Raw genomic sequence first — 13,673 nt, 5'->3', positions numbered from 1 at the left:
ATGTCCTTTCTGTTTGTTAGTTTTCCTTCTAACAGTCAGGACCCTCAGCTGCAGGTCTGTTGGAGTTTACTGGAGGTCCACTCCAGACCCTGTTTGCCTGGGTATCAGCAGTGGTGGCTGCAGAACAGCGGATATTGGTGAACTGCAAATGCTGCTGCCTGATCGTTCCTCTGGAAGTTTTGTCTCAGAGGAGTACCCGGCCATGTGAGGTGTCAGTCCGCCCCTAGTGGGTGGTGCCTCCCAGTTAGGCTACTTGGGGGTCAGGGACCCACTTGAGGAGGCAGTCTGCCCGTTCTCAGATCTCAAGCTGCGTGTTAGGAGAACCACTACTCTCTTCAAAGCTGTCAGACAGGGACATTTAAGACTGCAGAGGTTATTGCTGTCTTTTGTTTGTCTGTGCCCTGCCCCCAGAGGTGGAGCCTTCAGAGGCAGGCAGGCCTCCTTGAGCTGTGGTGGGCTCCACCCAGTTCGAGCTTCCTGGCCACTTTGTTTACCTACTCAAGCCTGAGCAATGGCGGGTGCCCCTCCCCCAGCCTCGCTGCCGCCTTGCCGTTTGATCTCAGACTGCTGTGCTAGCAATGAGTGAGGCTCCATGGGTGTAGGACCCTCCGAGCCAGGGGCGAGATATAATCTCCTGGTGTGCCGTTTGTTAAGCCCGTTGGAAGAGCGCAGTATTAGTGTGGGAGTGACCCGATTTTCCAGGTGCTGTCTGTCACCCCTTTCTTTGACTAGGAAAGGGAATTCCCTGACCCCTTGCACTTCTCGGGTGAGGTGATGCCTCATCCTGCTTCGGCTCACGCATGGTGCACTGCACCCACTGTCCTGCACCCGCTGTCCGGCACTCCCCCGTGAGATGAACCCAGTACCTCAGTTGGAAATGCAGAAATCACCCATCTTCTGCATCACTCACGCTGGGAGCTGTAGACTGGAGCTGTTCCTATTCGGCCATCTTGGCTCCACCCTCTCTTCTAAAATTTTCCATTTGTCTTTTTAATTATTGTATTATGAGTTCTTTTTATATTTGTATACAAGTCCTACCAGATATATGTATGAGTATTTTCTTCTGGACTGTGGATTATCTTTTCACTTTGTTATTGTCTTTTCTCTTGTCTTTTGAAGACAAGAAGTTTTAAATTTTGATGAAATCCAATTTATCAATTTTAATCATTTTTTTCTTTATGGTTAGTATATTTTCTGTCCTGTCTAGGAAATCTTTATCTGCCCCAAGATTGTGAAATTTTTCTCCTAAGAAACTTTATAATTTTGTTTTTTACATTTAGTTCAGCATATGGCCTATTTACTGAATGTCCCATGTGCACTTGAAAAGAATAATAATCTATTGTACATTTGAAAATAGCTAAAAGAATAATTAGAACATTCCTAGCACAAAGAAAAATTAACATTGAAGTTGGTGTATATCCCAATTATCCTGAGTTGATCTTTATATATTATATGGAGGTAACACATTACCACATGTACCGTGAAAATATGTAGATCTGTTATGTATCAATTTTTAAAAAAGAATATGTATTTTGTACCTGGTGAGTGAATATTGTTTAAGTCAGGTTGGTTGACAGTGATGTTCAAGCCTTCTATATTTTTATTAATTTTCTGTCTACTTGTCCTATGAATTATTGCAAAAAGAGTTTTGAAAAACTTCAACTATAATTTAAATTTATCTATTTACCGTTTCATTTATGTTAATTTGTGTTTCATGTATTTTTAAAGCTCTGTTATTAGGCCAATACCTATTTATGTTTGTTCTATCTTTTTGCCTTGACTTATTTATCATTATGAAATGTTGATCTGTTGCGGTGGCTCATGCCTGTAATCCCAACACTTTGGGAGGCTGAGGCAGGCGGATCACGAGCTCAGGAGTTTGAGACCAGCCTGACCAACATGGTGAAACCCTGTCTCTACTAAAAATGCAAAAATTAGCCAGGCATGGTAGCACGTGCCTGTAATCCCAGGTACTCAGGAGGCTGAGGCAGGAGAATTGCTTGAACCCGGGAGGCAGAGGTTGCAGTGATCCGAGATCACACCATTGTACTCCAGCTTGGGTGACAGAGTCAGACTCCATCTCAAAAAAAAAAAAATGAAAAAAAAAAAAGAAATGTCTCCCTTTATCTCTGATAATATTCCTTGCCTTGAAGTCTATTTTGGTATGAATATTGCTCTTCCAGCTATAGTGTGTGCATGGTGTATCATTTCCCTATAGTTTTACTTTTAAACTATGTTTGTATATATAATGTTAATTTCTTGAGGAATATAGCTGGGTCTTACTTTTTTGTCCAGTTTGACAATTTCTGCATTATAATTTCTTCATTTAGTCCATTTATAGGTAATGCAATTATTGAAATGGTTGGCTTTAAGTCTACTAACTTGCTGTTTGTTTCATTTATTTTTTGTTCTTTTCCTGTCTTTTCTTGAATGATAATAATTGAATGTTTTTTGTATTCCATTTTATTTTACTATTTTTCATTTTATTATTAATATATTTTATTGTTTATATTACTATTATTTCATTTTATTTCTTCTTTTTCTGTGTGTGTGTTTGTTCTAGGGATTGCAATATGTGTCTTTAACCACCAAAGTATGTCTCCAAAAACTATGCTACTTTACATATAAGACCCTTAAAACAGTATACTTCCATTTCTCCTCCCATGCTGTGTGCTATTATTGTTACATATTTAATTTCTACATATGTTATAAATCCCACAATACATTGTTATTATCTTTGCTTTAGACAATGATCACTTTAAGGAATTTTTTAAATGAGACACAAAATGTCATTGTGGCCCTCCAGTTAGAGTGGGGGATTATGTGGGCTAGGTTAATTAATGGAGTTTTAGCTCTGTTCCAATTTACAGTGGGTCCAGTAGGTCCCTGGACCTATCCTGTAGGTATTTCCCCAGTTCCAGAATGCATAATTGGAATAGGCATAATTGGAATAGACAAAGCTGACAGAATTTCCACATTGGTCCCCTAACCTGTGGGAGTGAAGGATATTATGGTGGGAAAAGCCAAATGGAAGCCATTAGAGCTGCCTCTACCTAGGAAAGTAGTAAATCAAAAACAATATCACATCCTTGGAGGGATTACAGAGATTAGTGCCACCATCAAGGACTTGAAAGATGCAGGGGTGGTGATTCTCATCACATCCCCATTCAACTCTCCTATTTGGCCTGTGCAGAAGACAGATGGATCTTGGAGAATGACAGTGGATTATTGTAAGCTTAATGAAGTGGTGATTCCGATTGCAGCTGCTGTACCAGATGTAGTTTCCTTACTTAAGCAAATTAACACATCTCCTGGTACCTGGTATGCAACTATTAATCTAGCAGATGCCTTTTTCTCCATACCTGTCCATAAGGCCCACCAGAAGCAGTTTGCCCTCAGCTGGCAAGGTTAGTAATATACCTTCACTGTCCTACCTCATGGGTATATCAACTCTCCAGCTGTATGTCATAATCTAGCTCCCAGGGATCTTGATTGTTTTTACCTTCCACAAGCTATCACACTGGTCCATTACATTGATGACATTATGCTGACTGGACCTAGTGAATGAGAAGTAGCAACCACTGTGAACTTATTGGTAAAATATTTGCATCTCAGAGGGTGGGAAATAAATCCAACTAAAACTCAGGTGCCTTCTACTTCAGTGAAATTCTGGGGGCATAGTGATGTGGGGCTGTCAGGATATCGCTTCTAAGGTGAAGGATAAGTTGTTGTATCTGGCCCCACCTACAACCAGGAAATAGGCACAACACCTAGTGGGCCTATTTGGATTGTGGAGGCAACACATTCCTCATTTGGATGTGCTACTCTGGCCCATTGATCAGATGACTGAAAAGCTGCTAGTTTTGAGTGGGGCCCAGAACAGGGGAAGGCTCTGCAACAGATTCAGGCTGCTGCACAAGCTGCTCTGCTTCTTGGGCCACATGATCCAGCAGATTCCATGGTGCTTGAGGTGTCAGTGGCAGATAGGGATGCTCTCTGGAGCCTTGGCAGGTCCCTATATGTGAATCACAAAGGAGGCTTTAAGGGTTTGGAGTGAGGTCTTGCTTGCATCTGCAGATAACTACTCTTTTTTGTTTGTTTGTTCTATTTTTTGTTTTTTGGTTTTTTTGAGATGGAGTTTCACTCTTGTTGCCCAGGCTGGAGTGCAATGGCGCGATGTCAGCTCACTGGTCACCGCAACCTCCGTGTCCCGGGTTCAAGCGATTCCCCTGCCTCAGCCTCCTGAGTAGCTGGGATTATAGGCATTTGCCACCATGCCCAGCTAATTTTGTATTTTTAGTAGAGATGGGTGACTCTACTAACCGTGACTAATACAGCCATGTCCTCTTAGTCTTTCTTCGTTTATTCAGCCTTTTTACCCCTATGTGTAACAGACTGGTCAGGCTGGTCAGGCGGGTCTCGAACTCCCGACCTCAGGTGATCCACCCGTCTCGGCCTCCCAAAGTGCTGGAATTACAGGCATGAGCCACCGCGCCCAGCCTACTACTCTCTTTTTGAGAGAGAGATCTCGGTCTGCTACTGGGCCTCAGTATAATAGAAACTGAATGCTTAATCATGGGCCACCAAGTTTCCATGCGACCTGAGCTGCCCATCATGGAGTAGGTTTTATCTGACCCATCTAGCCATAAAGTCAGGCATGCACAGCAGCATTCCATCATCGAATGGAAGTGGCATATACATGATTGGGCTGAGCAGGCCCTGAAAGCACAAGTGAGTTAGATGAAGAGCTAACTTAGCTCCTCTCTCTCTTCCAGAGTGGAATGCCTTTTCTTCTCCTGCCCTTGGGCATCAGACTCCAGGTTCTTTCGCCTTTGGACTCTGGGACTTGCACCAGTGGCTCCCCTGGGGTTCTCAGGCCCAGGGCCTCAGGCTGTAGACTGCACTGTTGGCTTTCCTAATTCTGAGGCTTTCAGACTTGGACTGAGCCACGCAACTAGGTTTTCTCATTTTGCAGCCTGCAGACAGCCTACCGTGGGACTTTGCCTTTGTAATCATGTGAGTCAGTTCTCCCTAATAAATTCATATATATATATATCATATATATGATATATATATATTCTCCTCTGCAGAACTGTGACTAATACAGCCATGTCCTCTTAGTCTTTCTTCGTTTATTCAGCCTTTTCCCCCCTATGTGTGTCAGACTGAATAGTTTTTACTGCCCTGTCTTCAAGTTCACTGATCTTTTCTTCTGCACTATCTAATGTGATCTTAGTCCTATCCAGTTAATTTTTTATTGCAGATGCTGTATTTTGAGCTCTGGAATTTCTATTTGGATTTTTAAAAGTAGTTTCCATTTCTCTTCTCATTTGGTTCATGTTTTCCTTTAGCTCCTTGAAACTATTATAGCTGTTTTCAATTCCTTGTCTGCCAATTCCAACTTCTCTGTCATTTCTGATCTGCTTGCAAAGACTGATTTTTCTGTTAGAGCTTACATTTTCCTGGTTCTTTTCATGCAGACATTGTGGATGTTAAGTTATTGGTCTTCCAACCTCAGCCTCTAGAGTCACTGGGATTGCAGGCGTGGGCCACCACGCCCTGGACCACGTGTAAATTCTCATAGTTGTTCAGTTTACAGCTTACTGGGAATTGTTATTTTTCTGATAATTGTTCTCTGAAAAGAAAAAAAAGAAATTGTTATCCTACAAATATGCAGCTTAATATTTAGACAAATACTCTAGGGCACCCAACGAGGATGTCTGGAGCTCTTTCTCCTTGTAGCTACTTCTTCTTTGGTACCGTGTCCCTCAAATTCCAGCCACCTCAACCTCCCTTAACTTTGATCCTTGTCTCTTCATCTCAGGAAGGTTCCTATCTGATTGGGTTCCTCCTGTGTTCTGGGTTATAGGCAGAAATCCAAGGTCTCACCTCAATTGTTTATATTTTCACAAGCATCACAAACCTGTGATGTGTGTTGACAATATCTGAAAGCATTAATAGTTGTTTCATACATTTTGTTTAGCATCATAAACATTTGTAATAGCAGAACCAGTTGATACCAGTGGTTCCATCATGGCCAGAAGCAGAATTCTAGGAGCCACTTTACAAACTTCTCTACTTGTCCTTTTTTAAACTGTGCACTGAGCACAAAACAGAATTAGAGAAGTCTCATTGGTCTGCCCACCTCTGATGTTTTGCTGATGTTCTAGGACAGAACATGACATTGGGACAGGATTTTTTTTGAAGAACCAAAGCCCTGGAGAGACTGGACCTCTTCCTTTGGAAATAGACTGTCATACCTCTAAGGCCTTCTCTGTCAGCTCCAAGGCCAAATACTTAATCATTGTGTCTAGAAACCATCATAACTGGTGCACAGAGGGCCAAGTGTATGGTGACTCCAGTCACTGCCATGAGGTTGTCTGTCCTCAGGAGTAACTGGTGATTGTGTGGTCTCTGAGTTTATTCTAATTACAGGTCACGAATGGCTTAGCAATCCAACAGAAAGGCCAGGGTCAGCTGGGCCAATATGCTAACATGAGTGAAATACATTGGATAGAGAAAGATAGGGGCAAAGGATGTTGGAGATGATTACCAAACCCAGGAAGACTTCAAAGCTCAAAAGTTGAACAGGGAGAAGGAAGGAGGGATGAGCATCTTGATTCATTCATTACATAATTTAAATGCCTATAATGTACCAGGCACTGGCACTGACAATTTCTAGTGTCTTCAGTGAAAGATAATGTTGACACACATATATTTCTGTGTGATTAGGAAAGGAACCAAACAGGCCATGCTTCCCCTTGTGGTTTCCATGGCTGCATCCTATTCTCTCTGCATCTTTGCAAGTTTCATTTTCCCCTCCTCACCCTGGTTTTACCTCCCTGCGGGATGAATGATCTGAATGTCTGGGCTTCCCAGTTGCCCCTCTAGAAACAGTGAGAGTACGTTCAGAGTTAGGGTAGGGAGAAGTTGGGTTGAATCAAGGAAGGAATCACAAGAGCTGGGTTAGACTATTTGTATTTAACTGACAGAGAAAATTCATATGTTCTGGCCGGGCGCCGTGGCTCACACCTGTAATCCCAGCACTTTGGGAATCTGAGGCAGGCAGATCACTTGAGGTCAGGAGTTGGAGACCAGCCTGGCTGACATGGAGAAACCCTGTCTCTACTAAAAATACAAAATTAGCTGGGCATGGTGGCAAATGCCTGAAATCCCAGCTACTCGGGAGGCTGAGGCAGGAGAATCGCTTGAACCCAGGAGGCGGAGGTTGTGGTGAGCCGAGATCACACCATTGCACTCCAGTCTGGGCAACAAGAGCAAAACTCTGTCTCAAAAAAAAAAAAAAAGAAAAGAAAATTCATATGTTCTTAGGATACTGGCTGGAGTCTTCTGGGTTGAGGCCCAGTAACATTTTATGACATCACTGGAGAGGATTTTCCAGGCAGAACTGGATGTGGTATGGTAGAAAGCCCATGGGCTTGGGAGCCACATAGAAATTCCTGTTTTCAAATCCCCACTCTGCCACTTATCACCTGTGTGATCTTGGACAAGTTATTTAATCTCCTTGGACCCCAGATTCCTCACCTGAAGTGGGGATGTTTTACTTCTTAGTGTTGTTAGGAAGGTCAAAAGAGGAATGTGAAAAGGGCCAACTGCTGATGCAGGATATGTGCACATTTACTGGCTCCTTCCTTTTATGGTTTTGTTCCCTTCACTCCTAAAACTACACAAGAAAGAAGATTCTTGGTGGGGGCAGGGTTAACAGTGGTACCTGTGCAGTCTCCACTTCCTCAGTGCTTCTCAAGTGGGACAGGTGAAGCAGGGGAAGTGGCAAACCCAGGAAGCAACTTTGATTTGTCCACCGGCAGGCTTTTGGGGAAATTGAACCTAAGGATGCTTTGGTAACATTCTCCCCACTATGTGTTCAGATCTCTGACCTTAAAAAGCACTGTCTCCTGCTCTCTTTTGACCTCTGAGGCAGGCAGATAGGTAATTACCTCCTTTTGGCCAGATAAGGAGACTGACTCTGACATCATTTGTTCATAATGACCAGGTCCTTCATTATAGAGCTGTCCCACACCTTCATCAGTGCTTGGTCAGCTGCTAGCCTGCTTCCAGGAAGCTGTGGGGTCCAGACATGAAAGGTCAGATGACTGTGATCCTAGCAGAAGCCCCAAATGCTGATTTCCTCATTTTCATCTTGTTTTGAGGACCTGTGGTTCAGACGTTTAGGAGTCCCTTTGACTACCTCACCGTAGCTTTCACCCTCCTGTGATCCTGAATTCTGGCTGCTGTGTGGTGATCATGGATGCAGTGGGGACACATGTGAGCCAATTCCTTGGCAAGAGCATGGCTCACAGAACATCCAACTGAGGGCTGAGAGCACTGGCTATTTTCCACCAAGGGCCATCCCTTAGTGGGTGAGATTTGCTCCTTCTGAGATGTTAACTCCCCAGCACTTCCGGTTTGCCTCAGGCATGGGTCAGCCTGCTCCTGTCACCAGGGGATTCCTCAAGCAGTAAGACACAGGTGTTTGAAGTAGGAAGCTGTCATCACATGTGGGGATTGCTGATGATGGTCCAAGGTGGGTCATAACATTTGCAGTAACCTCCAACCTGGTTATCAAGTTCATATGTAGTGTCTCTCTTTTCCTTCATTCCTTTACTTATTCTTCGATAAATATTTATTGAGCATCTATTATTTGCTAGCTGCTGTGCCTGAAGTACTGGTACTGGGGATCCAGCAGTCAACAGGACAAGCTAGTCCCAGTTCCCAAGGAACATAACATCATAATAGCTTATGTTCATTAAGGTGTGGACATATAATCACACAGCACTTATGACAAATGCTAGAGCATTTTTACCTACGCCAAAAACACAGCCCAACAATCCTATGTTTACCCCTCAGTGATTTCAAGCCATCTTCACACACCTGCAATCCTCTACTGCACCCAACAACCCTCTGAGCTCCATTCCTACCTGTCTACCTTGCATTGACACTTGGGTATCTCCAGGCACCTTGGACGTGGCAAGTACCCCAAGCCCACTCCTCTTCTCATGTTCCCTGACTCGGGAAATGGCATCACCATCTGTCAGCTGCCATGAAATGCAGGTTTCATCCTTGTTTTCTCCCACTCTTTTCCAGTGCTCCCCCCATCCAAATGGCTGCTGAAGGTGACACACTTACTGAGCGCTTAGTCTATCGTAGGCACCACCCTGAGCACTTTGCCTCTATTATCTCATTTAATCCTTACAACCCCAAAAAGTACAGAATCTCACTGTCTACATTTTACTGATGAGGAAACTGAGACCAGGAGAGGGTAAGTAAGCCACAGTTACCCAGCCAGTGTAACCAGAGCCAGGATGGAATCAAGAAGCCCGTTTTTGGAGCCTGCTGTCTTAAGTCATTACCATAGTGCTTCTCAGTCCAGTGGGCGAGACAGGCATTAAACCAAGAATTCTACAAATAATTATTTAATTACCATGGTGACAAGTGCCATAAGGAGAAGGGAAAGAAGCTTTGTTTAAGACAGCAGAGAACCCACTTAAGGAAGGGAAATGTTTCTTTGAAGATGTACCCTTTACACCGAGCCTTGTGGGGGGCTTGCTCATGACATCGGCAAGAGGGGGACACATTGAGGGATAGCAGACATTCGTCACAGATCCAGAAGGATCAGGCCATTGCCAATCCCTTCACACCCCACAAACGGCCAGCCACCTGTGTTTCTTAATGCTCAGCGTGGTCTGGTCCTTTTAACTTAATTCTTTTCTGAAATGTAGACTGACAGGAAGTTGCTCTGGTGTTGCTATTCTATGCCCTAGACCAAGGATTGGCAAACTTTTACTGTGCAGAGCCAGATAGTAAATATTTTAGGCTGTGTAGGCCAATGGTCTCTGTCCCAACTCCTCAACTGCTGTAGTAGTGCAAAAGCAGCCATAGACAATATGGAAATGAATGAGTGTGGCTGTGTTCCAACAAAACTTTATTTATGGACACTGAAATTCAAATTTCATATACGATTTACATGTCACCAAGTATTATTCTTCTTTTGATTTTTTCCAACCATTTAAAGATGTAAAAGCCATTCTTAGCTGGTGGGCCGGCCATACAAAAACAGGTGGCAGGCTGTATTTGTCTTGTGGCTATAGTTTGCAGATGCCACCCCAGACCTGTATTTCCAGCTACCCTGCAGACATCTCTCTACCTTTGCCTGCTCCACAAGCCCCCTGCAAAATGAACATCTCCAAAAATCAAGCTCATCACTCCAGTGAAATCAACTCCTCCTCATACTCTGATGTCCATTAATGACCTGGAGTGTCTGTCCATCAGGGGATGTTGGGACAGGAAAAAATGTGTAAGAACCTCTCTGTTCTAGCCACGCTAGCCTGTTCTTATTGCTCAAATGTGCCCGGCATACTCCTGCCTTTGCTCAACATCTGCCCCACCTCTCTCCTCCTAAGGCTTGCGTCTACTCCCTGTCAGCGTTTCATCACCTCCCACTCCTCACCGCCTCCAATCTGGCTTCAACCCCATCACTCCACAAAAAACAGCTCCCACAAAGGTCACTGATGACCTCAGTGTTGCTAAGCCCAAAGGACATTCCTCAGTTCCCATCTTACTTGCAATTGACACCGTTGACCACTCTCTCCTTCTTGAAACACTCCCTCTGACTTGGGCTGCTGTTTCTCTTTCTTCTTTACGCTCTTTCACTCCACTCCTGAATCTAACATGCTAGAATTCCTCAAGGCTGATTCCAGAGCCTGTTGAGCTTCTCCCTCTTTCTGCTGTCCTTGGCCCATCACGCATCTGTACCTCCCATCCTGACTTCTCCCCTGAGCTGCAGCTCATATATCTAGCTTTTTACTTCACATCTCCTCTTGGATGCCTTAAAACACCTCAAACTCTACATGTCCAAAACCAGAATCATTCATCCAACATCCATTCAATTAACAAGCAGTTACTGAGCACTTGCTATTTGTCAGACATTGTATTACTTGCCAAGGTCACAATTTTGAGCAAAAAGAAACAGGGTCCCTGTCCCTGCCCTCAAGGAACTTGTAGTCTACTGGGGGAGACACAATATTAGCCAGATTTTCACACATCTGTCTTTGCACAGTGCATCTCTCTCTACCATAATAGCTCCTTTCCTTACCTAGGGATTGGCATCACCATCTGTGTGGTCCTGAATGCCAGGAGTATCCTTAACTCTTCCCTTTTCCTTACCAAAGTCCCTAAATCTACCTTCTAGTCTGGTTGACCTACCCCAAATATCTCTTGGCATCATTTCTCCCCATTCCCCCTGCTGTCCTCCCAGTCCTGACCTCCACCCTATCTCCTGCCAGACAGGTTCATCCACTCTGGCCCTCATCTAGTCTCCACACTTCAGCTAGATCATCTTTGCAAGATAAAACTCTCACCTTGCCACCTCCTATCTCCTCTCCACACAAGGACACCAATAAAAATATTTCCAATACTATCCATTGTTCTTAGAATAAATGATGGTGGCTTCTCACCAAGACCCTCAAGACCCCACCTGCCCCTGTGGCCCTGTTTCTCCATGCACTATTTCCCACTTGCCACACAGCAGCCTCTTGGACCTGTTTCAGACCCTTACTCTCACGCTTGTTTCTCGCCTTAAAGCATGTTGCTCCCCATGTTGGGAATGCTGTGGTCTCCTCTTTCTGCATGGATGTTTTTGACTCACCCTTTGGATCTCATTCTGCTATCCTCAGCAAGGGCCCACTTTGAATTTTGTATTGGGCTAGATGTTGCTGTTACAGCCTTGGACAGAACCTCAGAGCACCCCTCATGGCATTGGCTACATGCAGGTTACATCTGAAGTTTTGACGCTTTGGTTAACATCTGCCCCCCATGTAGCTCCCTAAGGGCAGGGACTTTATCTCTTTTTACTGGAAAGTCTGTTATCAGCTACTAGCACAGTGTCTAACAGAAAGTAAGTGCCCAATAACTATTTGTTAATTGGATGGATACTTGGATGGATGAATACCATTTTCCTGCCTGAAACACTTTTACTATCCTTTTTTTCTATCTCTTCAAGGTCAGCTCAAATGCTGCCTCCCACAGGAAGCCTTTCTTCATACTCTCAGGGCAAATTCTATCCCAGCATTGATGGCCTTTCCCCTGGGTTACTGTGTTTATAGCTGTTGTCTTCATGGTCCCAATGTTTCCTAAGGTCCAGAACCAGTCTTGATCATCTTTGTATCTCCCACTTGGCTTGTTACCTCAGACATAAGAAAAGCATAAAGAACACTTGCAGAATTGATTTGTTTTCTTTTCTTTTTTTTTTTGAGACAGTCTCACCCTGTCGCCCAGGCCGGAGTGTAGTGGCATGATCCTGGCTCACTGCAACCTCTGCCTCCCGGGTTCAAGCAATTCTCCTGCCTCAGCCTTCTGAGTAGCTGGGATTACAGGCACCTGCCACCACGCCTGGCCAATTCTGTATTTTTAGTAGAGATGGGGTTTCACCATGTTGGCCAGGCTGGTCTCAAACTCCTGACCTCAAGTGATCTGCCCACCTTGGCCTCCCAAAGTGCTGGGTTTACAGGCGTGAGCCACCATGCCCAGCCTTGATTCTTTTTATAGTCTAGGTCATTCTAATTCTGACCATAATCCATCCTCTAAATATTATGTCCAACCACCGAGGGGGGTCGAGCAAGGGGCACTCCCTGCACTGCTACCTTTGTCATCTCGCTGTGCCTCTTTACCTGGAAGCAACTGAGCTGCCCAAAACGCTTCCCTCTCCCAAGCTCCCTATAAGACTTAATGCAAAATTTCCTGTTATTACTATACTTTTGTGATTTGTTCATGATTCAGCAAGCATTTTTTTTTTAAACAAGTTTCTTCACTTCCTAGGGATCCATTTCATTCCACCTGCTGATTTGTTACACATAATTTTTCTAAAAATTCCCTTACCTGTGTTTTTATCAACAGCTGTTTCCAAGGCCTTAATGACTTTCTTCGTTGTATTTGTTTACCCCTCCCACTTCGTTTTTCGTACTAAAGTCTGATGACTAAAATAAACAGGTAGCAATTCAGCTTCTTCTCCTCCCTCTTGCAATTTTGGAATAGCTCCTATGGGATACCTGTTCCCAAAGTCATAATTTCATTTAAAAAATTTATCATACGATTTTATTTTAGCACTGCTGGTGTCTTATAATCCTGATTAAATCCACTAATTACAGATCCCCACTTTGTGTTCTCCCTTCAGTGCTTTCATTTGTACTGTGAGCTCCAATCTACTTGGCATGTTGGGATAGTAGGATGTTCTGATTAATTGAATATTCTGGGTAGCTGAGTTACTGTAATTGGTATGCATGGACTTCCAATTCTCATAAAGTTAAAAGTACAGTACACTTTCCTTCAGTGTATTGCTAAGCTAATTGTTTAAAACACTATTTTTTTATTTTTATTTTTTATTTTTTTTAGAGACTGAGTCTCAGTCTCACTCTGTCACCCATGCTGGAGTGCAGTGGCATGATCTTGGCTCACTACAACCTCCGCTTCCCAGGTTCAAGCAATTCTCCTTCCTCAGCCTCCCAAGTAGCTGGGACTACAGCCACATGCTGCCACACCCGGCTAATTTATTTTGTATTGTAGTAGAGATGAGCTTTCACCGTGTTGCCTATGCTGGTGTCGAACTCCTGAGCTCAGGCAATCCACCCACCTCAGCCTCCCAAAGTGCTAGGATTACG

The 13,673-nt window shown here is 43.9% G+C and overlaps 1 long non-coding RNA gene across 1 annotated transcript in view; it reads left to right on the top strand.

The window, feature by feature from the left end:
• The window catches only part of LOC134738606 (uncharacterized), a 105,030-nt gene extending 99,702 nt beyond the window's left edge, over positions 1–5,328 (top strand). The window contains exon 5 of the long non-coding RNA XR_010124468.1: positions 4,776–5,328. This is a non-coding gene — a long non-coding RNA (uncharacterized LOC134738606). The remainder of the gene's footprint in view (positions 1–4,775) is intronic.
• The last annotated feature ends 8,345 nt before the right edge of the window (positions 5,329–13,673 follow it).

Source organism: Pongo pygmaeus, chromosome 18 (assembly GCF_028885625.2).
Source record: "Pongo pygmaeus isolate AG05252 chromosome 18, NHGRI_mPonPyg2-v2.0_pri, whole genome shotgun sequence".
Taxonomy (NCBI): Eukaryota; Metazoa; Chordata; class Mammalia; order Primates; family Hominidae; genus Pongo; species Pongo pygmaeus.
The sequence above is the reverse complement of the archived record's forward strand: the minus strand, read 5'-3'. Positions and strand labels throughout refer to the sequence as shown.